Source organism: Myotis myotis, unplaced genomic scaffold, assembly GCF_014108235.1.
Source record: "Myotis myotis isolate mMyoMyo1 unplaced genomic scaffold, mMyoMyo1.p scaffold_m19_p_6, whole genome shotgun sequence".
In the NCBI taxonomy this organism is placed as follows: domain Eukaryota; kingdom Metazoa; phylum Chordata; class Mammalia; order Chiroptera; family Vespertilionidae; genus Myotis; species Myotis myotis.
Genome location: NW_023416368.1, coordinates 29,521,538 through 29,540,759, shown reverse-complemented (window position 1 = coordinate 29,540,759; position 19,222 = coordinate 29,521,538). Strand labels below are relative to the sequence as shown.

The 19,222-nt window shown below is 56.6% G+C and overlaps 1 protein-coding gene across 3 annotated transcripts in view; it reads left to right on the top strand.

The window, feature by feature from the left end:
* Positions 1–6,042: 6,042 nt before the first annotated feature.
* CXXC5 (CXXC finger protein 5) overlaps positions 6,043–19,222 on the top strand; it is a 33,633-nt gene continuing 20,453 nt past the window's right edge. Inside the window, exon 1 of one of the 3 annotated variants that reach the window (XM_036313734.1) lies at positions 6,043–6,340. The gene's annotated coding sequence lies outside the window, so the exon portion shown is untranslated. Of the gene's footprint in view, positions 6,607–6,649; positions 6,770–19,222 lie in introns of those variants that run through there. The other 2 variants (XM_036313731.1, XM_036313733.1) reach the window with 2 other exon arrangements.

Genomic DNA, 19,222 nt, shown 5'->3' with positions numbered 1-19,222 from the left:
AGTAACTTTTTATATTTCCTCAGGGAATCATTTCACTTATGAATCTTTTCTGAATCTGCAATCTTGATTAAAAGTTGAATTTTATTTATTTTTTGTCTCCATCTCTTCACTTCTGAGATGCCTCCCTAGCGAAAAGGGTGGTAGCACCACCGTCAATCCTCCCTCATTAACTTGTCTGGGGCAGGAGAATTCTTACTGGGGGTCTGGGGAGCAGCAGCTGGGCCTCCCCTGTGGTAGTACCTGGGGGTATGTGACCTAAGGGAGGGAAGATGGCCCAAAGGAGAGGCTCACAGAGAGTGGTGGGGGACATTGCCTGTCTCCTGCCCACTATACTCCCCTATGTGCCCCATATCAGACCCTCCCCTACCCCAGCACACAAACCCTACTGGAGCGGATTAGCAGCCCATTTTGCCTTTAGGGTGTCTCCTCACCTGTAGTTTAGCAATTTGAGGAGACAGAGAACCCTTAAGGATTCAGCTTGAGAGCACTAAATTGGTTAAAATCCTGGCCTTGATCCTGTACAGCTGACACAGCTTGGGTAAGTCATCTCTCAGAGCCTCAGTTTCCTTATCTGCAAAATGGGAATGTGATTGCTAAACAGATGACTAAGCAGGTAAAGGGTTTACTTAGCACAATGCCTCTTGAAGGCAGCCTTTATTATTTCCCTTGAAGGATCCCAGCACCAGGAAGCAGGGGTGGAACAATGCTAAGGGTCCTATCCCAATTCTGACCTGTACCTAGTTCTTTTGCTCAGTCCATTCATTATGTAGTCCTGGTGACACTCCTTGAGGTAGAGTGGGTGGGCCTGGCATAATTATCTCCTTGAGGAAAATAAAGGTCTGATGGGGTTGGGACTTGCCCAGGGGCTGCCCTAAGAGGCAAAGGTTAGGGCTGCAGCAGGAAAGCTAGAGGGCAAACTAGGGTGAGAAGCTCTGAACTTAGAAGTGCCTTCCCCATAGGCACCCTCCCTGCCCCTCTTCCCCCATAGTTGGAGGAGGGTCTTGCTCAGGTGCTGGGACCTCTGGCTTTTACCTCTAACCTCTGACTTCTGGCCTGGGGTGGGCTCTGTGAGAGCCAGAGTCACAGCTGGGGGTGGGGCCCAAATGGACAGGCAGTGGTGGCAGTGGAGGTGGCAGCTGTGGGAGTTAACGATTTACGAGGGGCCCCTTCCTGAGGCCTCCCTCCCAGGCCTGGCAGGCAACCCGTGACTTCCCAGGCGGCTAGACACAGAACCAGTCCCGCCAGTTCAAAGAGCAGTTCATTCCGGGCCCACCCCCAGGCACTGTCTGAGCACCCCTTTCTCAGGAATCTGAAGGGGAAGGCAAAGCAGGGGCTGGTGAGTGGAGTCCTCTGATCTGAGGAGGGAGGCTCAGGTCTGTTTTCAAAAGTCCCTGTGTGAGGGGCATTTACCACCCTTCCCTGCCTTTTGGGCCTGGTCTGTAAGGGGAGGCTGAGACTCACCCCTTCAACTTCAGCAAGCCCTCCCCATACCACCCCACCCTAGCCTACAGGTCTTGGGTAGGACACTTTCAGGCCTGGCTGGCTTCTGGATGCCCAAGGCACCCCTCCCTTTGGGCCTGGTCTGGGGCCTCTAGGTTTGGGACGCTGTACCCTCCCCCAGGCCCCATTAATTTACCTCTAGGCTCCTCCCTCTTCCTGACAGGGACGGGGTGGGCCCTCTAACCACAGCTTTGGCCTCTGGGAACACGCTGTCCATTCCTATAAGAGAGACAGTTGAACCATGATTGTGCATAGAAAGTCAAGAGTTACTGTCAGGGACAAGGCACCTCCCGCGTTCCCCACCCTCCACCCCAAACTGCCCCACTCCACAAACAGGCTGAATTCCCTGTGCTTGGCAGAGATTGGGGCTATGTCTGGTTGTCTGTGGCATGTATGTAGCTGTGCCTGGCCTAGGGGAAATACGAAGTGTGAATGTTGGCTTGGTCTCTGCTACCTCCCAGCCTCACCCAGTCATTTTGTTCTGGAACTGGAGTCCCCCTCAGCTCTCCTCCCTTCCCCCCTGTTCACATAGCTCAGGGCCAGGCTTGGACCACCAAACTAACTTCTCAGGAATGGATGAGCCTTGGCCTCCTAAGAGACCTGACTTTTCTGATTTTCCCCTCTAGTTTCACAACTCTTTTGACCCTTCAAAGATCGTGGGGGCTGGAGTAGGAAGATTTAAGGACTAATGGCACTTATGTGAAGGCTGAGACCCCAAAGGCCCAAGCCTGTGACTTTTCCCCTGCCCATGTTTGCACTCCCAGGCCTGCCCTGGGATTTTGGTTGAAGTAATACAGTCCAGTGTGACTCCACTGAAGACTTACTGTCCTGAGTCAGGGCTCCAGATGACCCTGCTTCCATCCTCTGTGATACATTATGGGGGTGGGGGGTGAGACTGGGGCCCAAGAGGGGTAGACATTAGGCCAGGCTCTGGATTGGCTATCTTTATTGGACACCGTAACTCCTATACTTCTCTCCATGCAGCCATTTCCCAGTCATTGAATGTTTAATCAATGACCGACATTAGCTGATAAATGGCAGTCGTGGAAAAGGCAGATCCCTCAGACAAGGCATGGATTTAAATCCCGGTTTTGCTACTCGGTAACCTTGAGCAGGTGTCTGAGCCTGATGATTAAGTAAGCATATACATGTAGAGCAATTAATGTGATGCCTGACATATAGAAAGTTCCCAGAAGATGTTGGCTACAATTGTTATTAGTGGTACCTACTTAGTGCCCAGGCTCCAGACCCAGGCAGGTAGATTTTCCCTTAGCCTCAAAGAATTATCATGGGTGGTGGTAATGAGGGGGTGGGGACAACTAAGCAAATAAAAGCTATTTTTGTGCAGTGTGGTCACTGCGGCCATAGGAGGGAACAGATGAGGGGCCCCAAAACCTGGCCACAGAGTACAGTTCAGTGCATGCACTGCAAAAGCCCCTGACAAAGGAAGACTGAAAGACAGTCCATAATCTGCTACCAAAGGGGTGCGTATATCTGCCCAAAGGGAGAACTGTTTTCTAATTTGCACAAAGGCTAATGGTGGCCCTGTAGATATGGGCCAAACAGTCTGGGAATCAGAGGTTCCCAGTGGAGGTGACACATGCTGTTGGTCTTAAGTGAGTAGTTCATGAGATGAACTTGATTATGCTCCCTCCTGGGCAGAGGGAGCATGTAAAGCCATTGAAACTTGAAGGAAGAGTTTTGGGGTTTCTGAGGGAACCACTAGTGTTGGGTGTTATTGGTCAGCAGGGCCCAGGGATTTCAGGGAGGCATAGGGCTGGTTAGCAAAGCCAGGTCCAGCCGGGGAAGGGGCTTGGGCTCTGAGGAATCACTACAGGATGTAAAGCAAATGAACCTCAGGGCAGATCTGCATGTGAGAAGCCTCACTTTGGTTCCAGTCTCACTTGTTTCCTCATCTGGAAAATGGGGATGATACTACTGCTGGGGCTGATGTAAGGCTTAAATGAGATAATGCATGTCAGCTGTTTAGCACAATGCCCTGCCCAGAGAGGGTATTGTGCTAAACATACTCCTTCCTAGAGGACAGGCCCCTCTCTCCTCCAAAGGTGCTGGACACTTAAGGAATTTGCTTCCTGAATCTAAACTGATTGAATAACAATGTGAAACTTAAATATTCCTCTTTGGAGGCAGGGAGAAAGGACAGAAATAGTGAGTCAGGGCTGCTTCACCTCCCATGGAAGGGGACTAGAATGGGGATGATCTCCCCCAAGGCCAGACTGACACTGGATCCTTCCTGGGTGTCCCCTACTTGTCTCATTTGTGATGGTGGAGAGTTCTGTGTGGATGGTTTGCACACGACATTTCCTGTTCATGTTGCATTTTCCATGTCAACAATTCTGCCCTTCTCCCCTCTGGTTCCTACCTGGGTTGGATAGGGGAGGGTCTGGATCTCCCTCCAGTTCTTAATTTCCAGGAGCAGGGAAGACTCCTAGATCCATCCTCTAAACCGGGCCAGGTGTGCACCAAAACCCCTACTCCGAGAAAGTCACCTTTGGAATCACCTGGCTCATCTCTATTGCAGCCTGCAGCTCTTCTGAATTGGGGGCAGAAGTCTCCAGTAAAAAAGTGGATACTAGTAATTCCCTAAGGCGGAAGCCACTATCCACCCTCCCGCATGAATGCTAGCATGAAGCTTCTTTTAGGTGTGCAGACCTGATTCTGCACTGACCCTTAGCTTCAGGAGCTCTGCAGGACTGAGCTTCATTTCTTGGATCCTAATCCTCTGAGGCCTGCTGCTAACTCTTGGGGAACAGGTGCCTCCTCACATTCTGTGCCTCAGCTTCCCCAGAGAAGGTAGATAGAGGTGGGCTAAGTGTTTGGAGATCCCGGCTGTATCTACCTGTGGGACCCTCCCTCCTTTTTCTTTGTATGGTCAGTGCCAGCATGGTACCTGGCATCAGAGTGGGACCTAGAATGTGTCTTTAAGTAGTTTAGGGGTGATAAGAGGTGTTCACTTGTCTTAAAACTGTGTTCCCAGAGCAAGTACCTTGCTTTTGCTCACATAGTATGTTTGCTTGGGTTGACTTTTAGGAAGGTTGTTGGAGAGGAGAGGAAAGGCTAAACATCTCCCCTAGGGAACCATTCCTTGAATAAAGTTAAGAGTACACTTGGAATTTGTGGAAGGAAGGGAGGAAGTGTCCACAATGTTTGGGGAGGGGCCACTCCTTATGGCCCAGGAGGCCAGTAGGGGTAGAGAGGCAACAAACACATTCCAGGTGAACTCTGCCCTTTGACACCTCTCTCACTCCCCGACCTCCTGGCTAAGTAAGTCAAGGTCCCAGGGCCAAATTTAGACTTGGAGGGTGGGCAGTTGTCTGCTCCCTTAAACAACTGGCCTCAAGGCCCTCCACTGCCTCCTAGGAGACAGGCAGGCTGCACAGAGGAGGAGAGGAAGTAGCGAGGTGGGAGCTGGTTTCGCTTCTCCCACGACTTCTCTCACAGAGGCCAGGCTGGGAGGCCTGTGGCTGGAGGCACCGGGTCACCAGAGTTAACTCCCTGTTATCTGGGCCCCAATTGATCTGGGGTTGCAACTGTTTAACTCAAGGCAGACTTCCCCCAACTGCTCTGCTCCCTATCCCCCCAGGGTCTGGAGTCTGGGGGCTGTGTTTTCTCTGCCTCAAAGAAGAAACACAAACCCACCCCCACTCCCACCTCCACGAATTCCACAGAATTGCAGAAATTTTTCACTTTGGGATTATCTGCAGTTTGGAATTACAGCAGCCGGGGTTTTACTCTGGATCCCTGAGATGGCGAAAAAAGGACTTCTGCCATATCATCAGCCCGGCATGGATATGCCGGACTAAAATCTGTACCCAGTGGGCTTTTATAATCTCTTTCAATCAGTGTCTGTTGCGCGCTGTTTTAAGATAGGCACTATTTCATCCTTGGAGTTTGTAGGCCAGGGTTCCAGGGCACCACACACAAATGTGAGTGCCTTAGCCCCAGGACTCGGGGCTGCAGACTGCCACTGGCGGCATAGGATGCAAAAATGTGTTTTCTTGAATCAGTTTCTTCATCTGTGAAATGGGAACAGGAATCTCTGCCCTTTTTCTCCCTGGGAACCAGAGCCCACCCAGTCCAAGAAAGCGCTCTGGAAAGGTGGGGTCCTTGAACCGCGTCTAGCTCCAAGAGACCTCTGCTAGGAGATACCGGACCTACCTACAGGCATCTGATCTGAGGGGCACGGCCGAAGAGGGGGCGGAGGGACGGCAGATTTTAAAGTATGGTGGGTGTCCAAGCCTATGCACCCCTCATAAAACGGGGAGGTCCTCTTATTTTTGTAAAGTTGTGGAGAAAGAGGTGAAGACGAGGCGTGATGGGGAGCTGAGCCTGGGCCAATGTCGTCAGAGCGCGGGGAGCTGGAGGCGCCGCGGCTGCGGCTCGGGCCTCAGAGCCTGCGGCGTCTAAGTGGCCGGTGCTGTGCTGGGAGGGAGGCAGCGGGAGGAGGGAGGGGAGCCGAGGTAGCGGGGGTGGGGTGTGTGTGCGGGGGGAGGAGCAGTGAGTCCGGTCCGGGTTTTGCCGGCAGCCCCCGGGCAGCGTTCAGAGCTCCTGCCCGGGCGGGCGCGCGGCGGCGGCGGCGGCGGCAGAGGCGGCGGAGCCTGAGCGGGGATGTAGAGGCGGCGGCACTGGCGGCAGCAGAGGCGACGCGGCAGCGAGAGCAGGCGCCCGAGCCCAGCGAGAAGAGCAGCCGAACCTTGCCCCCGAAGCCGGGCCCCGCGTCCCAGCCCAGGCCAGCCCGCGTCCAGCCATGCGCGCCGCCTGCTGAGTCCGGGCGCCTCACGCTTCGCCCTCCGCCCGCCGCGGCGCGCTCTGCTTGGGGGTGATTAGTTGCTTTTTGTTGTTTTTTAATTTGGGCCGCGGGGAGGGGGAGGAGGGGCAGGTGCTGCAAGCTCCCCCCCCTCCCCGCCTCGGGCCAGCCTAGGCGGCGTGACTCCGGCTCCGGACCCGGGCACGGCGGACGGCGGGGCTGGAGAGGAGCGCACCGCGGCGGCGGTGCCCAGAGCGGAGCGCTGCTCCCCGCCCCGCCCCTCCCCCTCGTCCTCGCGGCGGCAGCGGCGGTGGCGGCTTGGACGACTCTGAGAGCCGGTAGGTGTCGAGCCACGGCCCTCCCCCGACCCCCCCGGAGGCCGGCCCCCTCCCCTTCCCCGCCTACCTCCCTCTCCTCCCCCGGGGCCCGGTGCGCGGCCAGGGCCGGAGTTCGCTGCAAGTCGGCGGAAAGTTTGGCGGCGCGGGCTCCCCCGAAGTTCAGGTGCGGAGAGCCAGGGACAGGGAAGGAGGGGTCCTGTTTGGGAGGGGTGGGGGACGCCTGCAGCCCAAGTCCTGGAGCCCCGGAGGCTGGGAACCCTAGCGCCGGCGATCGCTCGGTGGCCGCTGCTGTACCCAAGCTTCCCCTAGCCGCAGTTGGCGCGGTCGCAGATCACTGAGTTCAGACAAAAAGAGGGGTTTTAGGGTCGGGACTGCGGGTTGGGCGCCCTGGGTTGGGGCTGGGGCTCTCCCTGCGGGGGTACCGTCCTCTTCCCAAGTACTCAAGCTGGAGGGCGTTGAGGTGGCGGGACCCGGGGTCCTCACCTCCCGGTGTTGGGCGGGCGCTCCGCCTGCGGGGGCGGCTGATTGGCGATCCCTGGCGCGCACTCCCCCATCTGACCCCGCTCGTAGCCCGGTGTTTTGGGGGCGACGGTGACTGTCCGGGACCACGCGTGGCGGAGTCTCCCCCTCCACTTGGAGCGGGCGGCGGCCACATTTCCCCCTCCGGCTCTTTCCCGCTGCCCTCAGGGTGCCTGGCGGGCTGATCAAGTTTGACCTTTTTTCCCGTCAAAGTATCACGCGCCCCCCCCCTTCACCGCGCCCCGCAGCCTCACTCCCTTCCTCTCCAGCTTTGAGGGGGGGTGGGGGTGTCTTTCAGGCTGTCTCCCGAGCCCCGCGTGGCCAAGCAGCGCGCAAAGCCAGGGAAGGAGAATGGGGGTGTTCCTCTCGCTGCGGAGCTGTGGGAGGCGGGTGTCCCAGGCGCCCGCCTCGCGGTTCTGGCCCCGCATTTACTCAATAAGTTCGGCCCCGAATCACCTCCCCGTGGGTTCCCCTGAGGGGGAGGGGGGTGGGGCATGAACCGCTGCGTTAAGAATGTGTTAATTTTCTTGCTGGGGGAAGTTGTTCTAGCCAGCAATGGGCTGCTTTCCGGAGGGGAGTGTGGGGTGCGCCTGGCTTTGTTTATTTGTAGGATCGACAGAAAGTGAGTGACCCCAGTTTTTAAATGGGGGGCCGCCTCCGGAACCTGTCAGAAGAGCTGAAGCGCCCGATGTGGGAGCAAGATCGCATTTTGTTGTTTGTTTTCCCCCCTCCCCCCAGGAATCGGAAGGGGTTCGCAGAGTTGGGTTCGTGTCATGGGCTTCAAGGAGGCACCGGCAGATTGGGGGGCGGGGGGGGGGTGTTCTGTAGATACTCATCCGGAAAGATCCTCTCTCTCTCGTCTCCTGTTACGGGGGTCTGTGGGGTTGGCAGCCGCGCCCTACTTTGCCCCTGGACGCTGGGTGGTCTGAGAGTTGCGTCTTCGGGTGGGGGGGCTGCCGGGGGTCCCGGCGAACCAGCCTCTTGACCTCCGCCTTTCCCCGCGCCGCGGGTGCCGTTCGGTTTTGTGGCCCGCCCTGCCTCCCCTCTCCGCATTTGCGCAGGAAGCGCTGGGGAGGGGGGCGTGTGTGAGGGTTCAGCCCTCGCCCCCGCCCGAGCTGCCCCAGGGCGGCCGGCGGAGTCCCTTTCAAGTTTTCCGCTGGGGCCGCCTGGCGGGGGCTGCGTGCGCGTTGGTTGCGGGCTTGTTTGGAGCGCTGTTTGAAAGCCCGGCGCCACCTCAGCTGCCCCGGCCCGCGGGGGCGGCGGGGGGGGGGGGGGAGGGTGCGGGGGTGTCCTTCGTGCAACTGAGGAGCATTTAAATTAGACGTTTTAAGGGGGTGTATTGGCCTCAGCATGGCCTGATCCCCTCTCCAAAGACCTCGACCCGCAGTGGGAAACCCAGAAACTGGGACCTGAAATCTCCCAAACCCCCTTTTGAGATCGCTGCGGAGAGACGAGACCGGCGTTACCTACTACTGCGTAGTGTTGATTTAGCAGTTTCCCTGGATGAGACTCAAGCAAGACTGGGGGAGGGGGGCCGAGGGGGGTTAGTGGCCCGCTCTGCAGCTGTCACCCCCCCCTCCCAGAACGGAAATTGTTCTCTCTCCTTGGGGAGGAGGGAGAGGGGATGATTTTTGCCCTGGGAAGGGGTGGGAACTGCTTAGGGAGGTTGGTCTCTGGAGGTCGTGGTAAAAGCCCCACGAACCCCCAATTCTGGCAGATGTCGAAGCTATCCCAGGGAAGCCCCTAGCCAGCCTTGCACCTCCCTCCCCCATGCCACCTCCTTTTTCAAGGTTCCTCTGCAGAAGCAGACCCTTGGCTGGCTGGCTGGCTGTCTGTCCGTTGGCGCCTTATTTATGTGTGTGTGTTTGGGCCAGGCTGTTTTCTCGGCTCAGCAGGTGACCCTGGCCCAGGCCTCCTATCTCCCCCGACAGAGCCTGTTGACTTACCCGTGGGCCAGCGGCCTCGTCTTTATCACGTGAGGCCTGGAATGTCCACCCGGCTGGGCTGGGCTGGGCTGGGCTGGATGGGGGAAGGGAAGGGAAGGGGAGGGGAGGATTCTGCATCCAGGGCCCAAGCCAGTGCAGGCCTATGTTCTGTGGGCTCCCACTGTGACCCCCAACTCTTGCTGCCTCTTTCTAGCTTTTAGCTTGCCTTCTACCCATTTAACAAGTGTGAAACTGAGGCTCATAGGAGTGTGGGGCTGGGGTGGGCAGAATTGCATCTGTAGAAAGAACCAAGTCTTTGGGCATTAAATACCCCACCTTCGTTAGGATCCCACCTAGTTATGGGAGTGGGTAATGGAGGTGGGGTTCTCCTTGGGAGGGAGAATTGTGGGCTTGGCTGAGGCCACCTAACTTTCCAGGGTGCGGGATAAGGTGGAAGAAGGGGGAGGATCCTGATGAGCCAGACCTAGGCATGCTTCCTGAGCCCCTGTCTGGAGGGATGACCATGATGCCAGAACTCCCCGGGCCTGGCCAAGGATGAGGTGGGGCTCACTTATTGTTATTACTGTTATTATTGCCTGCTCTCTCTATATAATTCACTTATTCATTCATTGGCCCAGTGTGTGTTTATCCAGCACCTACTTTGTGTCAAGCCCCACCCTTCTGGGGGGGTGCAGAAATGAATCACTGACTCCGCCCCTGCTCTGGAGGCAGGCCCAGGGTGGAAGCTCCACCCTCTTTCCCCACCTCCTGAAGTCCTGATTGGGGCTTTTCCTTTTTTTTTTTCCTCCCCTGGGCTCTCCCTCTTATCCTCATCACCTGTCTAGTCTAGTGTGTGTGTGTGTGTGTGTGTGTGTGTGTGTGTGTGTGTGTGTGTGTGTATGAAGTGTCCTTGATTAAGTGTATTAATAGTTAAACTCTCACTCATAGCTGGAACTCACCAGACCACAAAAAGCCTCCCCTGTTACTCACGCACTACTGCCCAACAAGAATATCCCACTCAAGTTTTTTTTTTTTTTGCTTTCTCTTACTTCCCTCTTAATTCCCCCCAACTCTGAGCCCACCTCCCACGCTGTAGGCAATGAGAAAGGACTGGCCCCCTCAAAGACCCAGGAATCGCCCACCATTCCACCTGCTCCCTAAAGTCAGCCAGTGTCAGCTGCTAGATGAGGCTGTGTGGGTATAGTCTGTTGGCCTGGGGTGTGGGAATCTAGGCTGCCTGGGTGCTTATGACTCAGGACGTGTATCTCTGTGAATGTGTGTCTGTCTTGGGTTGGGGTAGTCTGCGCGTGTGTATCCGGGGATCTAGGAGTTTGTGTGTCTGCATTGCATTTATTTGTCCCTGTGAATTTGGGAATATGTATATTCTGAGTTATGTATGCTTGGAATTTTGTAGAGTGTATATTTATGATTTGTGTATACCTCTGTGTTTGTATATGCTTGTAAATCTGGGAGTGGCTGATGCTCCCAAAGTGGTGTATCTGAATTGTGAAAGTGTGAACGTGAACCTGGGCATATCTGAGCTGTGAGGGCATTAATCTATGTCTGTTTTTGGTGGCTGTGTTCCTTTCTCTTTCTGTATCTTTGTCTTCCAGTCTGTTTTTCTGAGTCTCTCCCACCAGGTCCTTTCCGTCCCCTGCCCTCCCTGGCAGTAATTGGGCAGCTTCCCCGTCTGCCTGCCTGCTGAGAGTTTTGGAAGCCGTGGAGGGAGACAGGCTGGGGCCAGGGTGACAGCACGTATCCACGTCAATGGCAGCCTGTGATTACAGGAATAAAAGGATTTTAAGGTCATGGGTGTATTTTTTTTAGTCCCCCACCCCTTTGGAGCCAGTGGCAGCAAAGGGCCAGAGTTCTGTGTCTGCTGGTTGTGAGTCTGTCTCCATGCACGTTTACACATGTGGGGCTTTCCTGGGCATATGAACACATATGTGTACATGCATGAACAGAGCCTGTGACAGCATGTGTTCCTATCTGCCTGCTCCCTATGTGAGAGTCCCCAGGGCTCTTGGGTGTTAAATGGGGCTGTTCTCTGTGTGCTGAGGAGCCTTCTGGCTCCAAATCCTTTCTTACCTGTCTTCTGCAACCCTCCCAGTAGGGTGTCTCTGGCCAGAGACTGGCTAGGCCCAGTCACCTGGGCCAGGCCACATCTCAGGGTGTCAGTGCCCCTGGCCCTGCTCCAGCCCCTGTAATTGCATTCTGCCGTCTAATCCCCCGCCAGCTCAATTAGATCGCAAATTCTTCTTCATTTCCTGCCTCTGATGCTGGCCTCCCTCTGGGCTTGGAGGGCCTAGAAGGGAAGGAGGGGATCCTGCCCCCCTTCTGCTAGCACTAAGGGCTCTTGGGGTGGGGGTGAGATTAGTTCCTGGCACACTGGCCCTGGGGTGCATGTTGGAACCTTGGGGATCAACAGGACAGGTTCTGGTGGTTCTTTTTGGATTAGCCTCAGTATCCCCAAAGCTTGGAGAGGGGGCTTGTGTCATCTGGTACACAGGCTGTGAGTAGACCAGGCAAATCACTCTGGCCAGGCCCCTGGGCAGTACCCTCACCTCCGGCCTCCACAGGCTCTGCCCATCTCTTGCTCCCAGAGCAGTTGCTGGCCATTCCCCTAGCACAGGGCTTGTGACCTTGTTTTTTACTTTTTCCTGTCCATTATGGGGGCCAGCAGAATCACTGAGCTCCCTCTCCTCTACTGAGCCCTCCTCGCCCAGTCAAGTGTGTTTGAGCTCTGGCTCTGGAGTCAGACCTAGTTCCAAATCCTGGCCATGTGTGATCTTGTGTCCTGTGATCATCAGATTCCTTATCCCTGATATGGGATGATAAGAGTGCCTGATCCACAAGACCATTTTCAAATGGACACACAGGCGATTGTGCAGTGCCTAGCACCAGAGGCTAACCCACAGTCAGCATTCAATTGGAGTTGGCTTTTATGGAGAAGAGGACTTCATATCCCCCAGTGAAAAGGAAGAAGAAAAACAGGAGGCTCACATTTAGTCTTTCAGTTTCCATTATGTTAATCATCAGGTGTGTGACTTTGGGCGCACTCTGCCTGTCTGAGTTTCTTTTCCCCATCTGTAAAAGGGGGACTGATAATAGGCTTGACCTCACAGAGGCTTGGGAGGATTGTCTACGTGCAGGTGCTTGGTCCCAGGTGCCCTAGCAGGTTTTCAACATATTACTTACTGTCTTTCTTTCCACTCACCACGCCTGGGTTGGGTGGGGCTGGTGAAGACACAGGCTCAAGGACGAGGGGACTGACCAAGGTCATAAGGCTGGTAATAGGGCTTGGGTGGGGTGGGAGGGCTAAGGCATGACCTGCTGGCTTGCTCGCTGGCTTAGCTGAGCGTTGAGCCATGGCCTTCCCTCCCCGCTGGTCTCTGCGGAAAGTGGTAGCTTGGCTGATTTTTTCGTAAAGGAGAAGCTGGAAGTCTACCCCTTCCTCCCCCAGGAGGCACCGTGGCAGTGGCTGTGCTGACAGGCCTCCTGGCCTTGCTAGGGTGGCTGGCAGCTCTGGAAGGCCGCCTGAGCACAGATCAGCCAGAGGGAAGAGGGAACTGCAAAGGTCCCCTGCCATCACTAATCCCCGTGGCCCCTCCCACCCCCAGCCTGTCCTCTAAGGGTGGAAAGACTGAAAGGAGCCACAGCAGGAGGAAAGCTGGGGAGACTGGCTCGGCTGGAGGTGGTGGAGAGGGACAGGTGGTGAGGGGCGGGGGTCCCCGTTTTCCCCGGCAAGTCTCCTTATTTCTGTGACCTCTGTCACTCATTGGCCTAGGCTCTTTAATATTTCATGGCCCATGGAGCCAGCCCCCTGCCCCAGCCCACAGGCCCCTTTGTCTGCCTGTCGCTGAATTGCTGAATTACTGACCAGAGGCTGCCTCGGCCTTCTCTCAACTGGCCCTGACACCTTCCCTGTCCCTCCTGACCTGCTTCCCTGACACCTCTACTTGTCACACCCTCCATCTCCCATACTCCACCTCTCCCCTTCTCTGACCAGCTCTTTGCCCTTTTTCTCCATTTTCCTCTTTTGTTGGCCGCCTCCTTCCCAGTGGAACAGAAACCTCAGCAACTGGTCTGCCTGCCTGCCTGCCTCCCCTCTCCTGGGTCCACCCCTTCCTGCCCCCTCTCACCCCCCTCCCCTCCGCCCCAGCCGTGCTGGCTGTGAGAGCTGGTTTTATTTATTTTTCTGTTTGTTTGGGAAGAGGGCAGTGGCAGTTCTGGGCCCTGGCTGCTGTGTTCTGCCTAGAGCAGCGGGCAGGCTGGCCGTCCTGGCCTCCCAGGAATGTGGCCGGGACGCCCCGCGCTATATTTACTCCCCTCCAGCTGCCGGCCCCAGCAGGGCAGAGCCAGGCCTGCCTGGTGGCCCCAGGGGGAGCCCGGTACCCACCCTCCCTGTCTAGCAGACCCCACATGGCCCTTGGGCCCACTGTTCCCTCCCTTTCCTCTGACCTCCTCTGACCTCTTAGGACTTGCCAGGCCTACCAGCAGGAACACTCTTAGTGGTGCCAGTACAGGCATAAAGTGTGGGCTCTGGGGCCTGATTCCTGTGGGCCAGCACCTGGAAGTGCCTTCCCCCAACCCCCACCCAGGGCCTAGCCTAGGCCTGTAATCTGGTGGCCAGAACTATGTAAAGCATCTTTCCAGGCCTCTCCCCACCAGGCCTGGTCCTTGCTCTTGCCACATCCTCTGATCACTGGCAGGGGTGGGGTGGGGCTGGGGGGGAACCTTACCTGGTATGAGCAGCTGTGTTCCCTGCACTGCTGCCCCACTGCCACATAATTTGCCCTCTGCTGGAACTCCCAGGTCCCTCACATGCACATACATGTGCACATCTCAGTGTTTGCACGTATATGTGCAACATGCATGAACATATGCTGGATTGTACCTTCCTTGGAGGCAGGGCCATGCCTCCTGTCATTGACTCCCTCATTCATCAGATGCTTGTGGGATCCTTCGAGCCTGCTCCTTGCCAGCCTTGCAGTGGGATGTGGCAGTGATTCCTTCCCGTTCTCCCATGCCTGGCACCAGCTAAGTGTTTCAAGAGCTCTAGCTGTTGCTCTAATCAATTGCTGTCCTCCCAATTATTACAATAATAAGAAGTTGTAACAATGGTAATGACAAGGGCTAACTGGCACTGTGTTTCTAGTCTTCACTTTAATCCTCACAGTAGCCCATTGAGTTGGGTGCTGTTGGCTTCCCCACGTACTGATGAGGAAACTGAGGCTGGAGAGTTTGTGACTTGTCCCAGGACATGCCACTGACAAGTGGAATTAGGTCCTAGCAGAGCCCTTGCCTGGCTGTGAACACCATGACAGCCAGGGTTGGTCTGCATATGGTTTTTCCTACAACTTCCACACTGCCTGGCACACAGCAGGGATTCCCTCAATACTTGCTGACTTCAGGCTTTACTATTCTTGAGATCCCCGTACCCTTGTCAAGGGTCCTGGCATGTGGTGGGAAAATGGGCTGATTGGCCAGTTAGGTGAATGAAAGAATGAATTAATGAATGACCAGATGATTAGTTGTGGGGATGAGTGCTCTCCAGGGACACTGGGATAGGAGTTGTGCTTCTGATCAAATTGGTATGTAGAGATCCTCTGGCCCTGTAGAGCATCCGGGAAATGAGGTCGAGGATAGGGCTGAAAGATGTGGCCAGCGACCAGTAGGCTGCGGGGGCTGAGCACTCGGGGCAGGTCACATCTTCCCCCTGGACCTCAGTTTTTCTATCTGTCAATGGGCTTGGGAGCCTTTGCCCTGGGGCTGTGTGCTGGCCTGATTTGGGGCTAGCCTGGGAGCCTGAGAGGTGGGGGGACTGGTGGGAAGAAGGAAGTAGTGGGTGGTGAAGACAGGAAGATGAATCGTGGAGCTTGGCTTGGAACCTGAGAAGCAGAGACCAGCCCTGACCTGACGCCCATCCTCCCTCTGAGCTGCAGGGTGGGGGTGCAGGCTCACAAACCTCTAGTTACCCACTCTTGCTCTGACGAGGGCTGTGCTTCCTGACACCTGCAGTGTCAGTGGCTGTGTGTGACCTGAGGAGCTGGTCTGTTCTCCAGGACTAGACCAGCTATTACCCACAGGCCCATAGGCCCCCAACCCCAGCCTTAGGTCCAGTCCCTGTTGACCCTGATGGGAGAGATCCAGTCACTCACCTCACCCAAAGCTAGCTAGGAAATTGATTAGCTGGACCCATAGCAGGAGGTGGGAGTGGGCTTGGCCATCTTTATTCCTTCGGGTGTCAGATTTTGGTGGTCTAGAGTTTTTAGTCACAGGAATCTAGAATCATAGAACACGTAGGGCAGAGGAATTCCTGTTCTGGTGGGATTCTAGAGTCACAGGACCATGGGCTTTACTGCTGGAGGAAAGCATGAATGGCTATGTTTCAATCTCGTTTGATGCTAGGGGATATTGAGGATCTGAAGGGAGGGGCTCCCTGTGGTGCCCTCAGGTGACGTGAGTGCATACCTGAGGCAGAAAACCCAGTTCTGTTCTTGGCCCACTGCTCTTTGGAGATCTGTCCAGTGTGGGGAGTGGGTTGTGTGGGCCCAGTGAGGCGAGCAAGGGGATGTGGCTGACCTGCAGGCACAGTGGGGGTCCTCTTGGTGGTACCCGCCTACCTGCTACCCACGCTTCCCACGGCACCAGTATGAGGAGGAAATGTAGGCTGTTGCTTCCAGCGACAGCCGGCCGGGCCGGGCAGCTTCCCAGCTCCCCTTCTGATTCATGGCTGTCTGTAGCTCCCCCTTCCCCTGGGGGCCTCAGCAGCCCCATCTGTGCAATGGGAGAGGAGACTATCCTATAGTCTAGCTTCACAAAGACCGGGCAGTTGGAATTCTTTTGTGGGAGAGTAGTCCAAGCTAGCCAGCTGGACATTTCGACCCAAAGCACAGAGATACCCTTCTTGGAGTCACCCTAATGCCTGCAGTAGCTTGGGAGGGCTGAATTGGTTCCTGGGGCAGAAAGTGTTGGTGTGGGGTAAATGGATAGAGAAGGGACCTACAGTTAGAGTCTCTCTCCTTCAGGAAGAAGAGCAGTGAATGGGAGGGCCAGCTCTCCAGGCTATCTCCTGACCTCAGTACAGCCATCTCTAAAATGGAGGCTGTTCTTCCATGAGGTCATTCATGCAGGGTCTGCTCTGTGCCTGGATATGTGCTGAGTGCTGTGGACACGGGAATGTCGAGACAAGTGGCAGAGTGGTGGGGCGGGAGGGGAGCTCCTTGGCTGCAGACATGGGGTGGGAGTGGGATTTGGCTGAAGGGGTGACTCTGGGAGAAGGAATGAGGTGGGGGAAGATAAAGGCGCTGGCTAGTCAGGCAGTGTCCATCGGAAAATCCCAGCAGATCTCAGGAAGTGTTTCCTCCACTGGTCTCCTGGGAAGGAGGCAAGGCAAGCAGGAAATAGGGTAGCTGGGGGCAAATAAGGCCCCCCAGGCAGTCCAAGTGAAGACATGCCAGGCCTGGCAGCTGGGCGGGTGTGCCCCTCATACTGCGGGAGGGCTGGAATGCATCGCCTTTCCCCCCTGCTCTGAGGCTGGGCCTTTGGTGGGGGGCCAGTGCTGCCATGAGGCGCAGGGCCATAGTCCAGATTTCAAAGCCTTCCCCAGGGGCCTCTCGTGCCCCCCACCCTGTCCTGCCCTGTCCTGAGCTGCAACAGCGGGGGTGGCAGATGCTGTTTCATCGGCTGAGGCGAGTGGGAGGCCTCCGGAAGGTCCTCCTGGGAGGTTCCGGGGGGCAGTGGGGCGTTGGCAGCTGCCTCCCAGCCAGGGCTGGCTCTAGTGGCCTCCCAGGTCTCTCGGTCCCCCAGGCCTGGGGTGGGGGATTGGAGCCTCAGAGTTGAGACTGGTCCCTCCTGCCTTCAGTCTCCCCACTGCCCACCAAGCTTCTTGGCTCTGGCCCCCTCCCATCCCTGGCTGCGTCTGCAGAGCCCCCCTGGGGAACGCAGGGGAGGAGGCGCAGCGGGCTCAGAACAGCGGGTGCCCGCGCAGCCAAGTATTTGCTCGAGCTGTCAGAGACAGACAGGCATGTGGGGAATTTGGTGCGTGTGGGACTGGGGGAAGCAGCCGGGTGGGCAGGCAGGCAGGAGGTGGGAAGCTGGGGCTGCCTACCCCGCCTGTTGAGCCCTGCAGAGACCACCGTTCTCCCAGTCCAGATCAGAAGGCATATCCAGCAGCTTCTTCCTTCCTGTAGCAGTACAGTGAGGGGAGTGGACTGTGACCCTGGCTGGGGTCTGATGACAGAGCTGACATTGGGGAAGGGAGTGCCCTGTTAAGGGCCTGATCCTGGGAGAGGCTGTCTGGTAGAGTGTGGAGCCAGGCAGGAATCCGGGTTATGCCCGATGGTGGCCTCCAGGAAATAGCAGCTGTCATGCTCCCAAGTCTCCCCCCCTCACCCCCCCCCCCCCAAACCTGGCACAACTTGTTTCCTGGCCAGGGTCTGGCTGGGGCAGATTGGAGGAACCTGGTATTGCCCAGCCTGGGTGAGGAACAGGCAGGGTAGAGGGGGCCATGTTTATAAGCCTAAAGGTATTGGGCTGCTGGGTAGGGCTCCCCCAGTTATCATTTTGCTGAAGCAGATGGGAGTCGCTTTGGAGGAGGGGACCACAGACAGCCCTTATCTCCCTGGACAAAGACCGCAATTTTAGTAGCCTTTGTGGTCTCCTTTCCAATAGTTCCTGTTAGGCAGGTCAGTGCCTAGAGCTGAATAATACTTGGTGTTTTGTAGCTGAGAGCCCAGAGAGGCGAAACACTGGCCCAAGGTCACACGGTGGGCTCCCAGCCTTCCTCCTATCCTCATGTGGGTGGAGCCAATGGGAAGAGGTGAACGCTGGGGGTGGGGGGCTATATTTAGTCAGTCCTGTAGAGCCATAGGGCCCCTGGGAGCAGCTGTTGGTGGTGGGGGGTGCAGACAGAATCCTGGAGCTGCATTTAGTCTGGACAGAAATATCCTCCCCCCACCCACCCACCCACTGGCTCGGTGGCCAGGCTGCGGGCTTGTCCCCTGAGGGGCAGCTTGCCTGGGCCTGGCGGCCGGCGGGACAGGCAAGATGACCCGATAGGCTTTTCCCAGCTCAGGTTTCGATGAAACAGGAACCGGAGCCGCAGCCTGGGCTGTGGGGGCCAGGGCAGCCGGAGCCTGGGGGGCCAGGGCTGCCTCCCCCTCCCTCCTCCCCCTTCTCTCTCTTCTCTCCGCGATGCAGCCTCCCTTTCTCAGAGGCCTGGGGAAGCAGCAGGTTATTTATCAAGCCAGCCTCCCTGCCGTGTCTTGCGCTGGCGGCCATGAGCCCAGCAGAGCAGGGTGAGCTGGGCGGGCGGGCGGGCGGGCAGCAGAATGAGCTCAGGAGATGTGAGTCACCCCATCCCCAGCAGCCCCACAAGGCCCTTCAGCCTGGCAGGCAGAGCACACGCACGCACTCCCCATGTGGCACACCCAGGGGCACACACTTTGGACAAACATAGTCATTTAGCTCATGCAGTTCCACATGACCTGCGCACACAACTGACACACATGTTATGGGCTTGATCACCTTCACCCTGGACATTCCAGAAGCACACTCGCTGTTACACTCACAGCCCCAGCCTCCGGTGCATACACACAATGGCACGTATATCAGCAAATGGACACACACAGTCACACGTGTGTGACATGCCTCTGGGGAGACCCCACACACGCTCCATAAGCAGTTGTGTGTGTGCCCCGTCCCGTCATAGGCTCAGGCAGTCATCCTCGGGCCATAGCTCACACGCAGATGGTGCCACAGAGTTGGGTCAGGACCACGGACACAGTAGCGCCTGGCGCATGCACACAAACTGGCTGGGCTCCTCTCACCCAAATGCCCCCTGTTTAGGCTCGCAGAAGGGAGGCTCCACCCTTGGCCATGTAGAGGCAGCTGAGTTCTGTCAGGTGGGTGTGAGAAGGAAGACATTTTTCCCCAGTCTTCCAGACTGGCTGGCCCTCTCTGAGGAGGAGGCACAAGTATCAGGCATGGAACTGTTACACCCAACCCTCTCTCCAGGATGGGGCACTCTGGCCATGGCAGAGCTGGTTGGGGTAGATGGGGAGGGATGCAGAGGAGCTAGGAAAAGGACACGCTAGAAAAGGAAAGCCATGGAAAACTGATTTTTTTTTCCCCCGGAGTGCCAAGTGATCAGCTGCTCCTTCCACTTG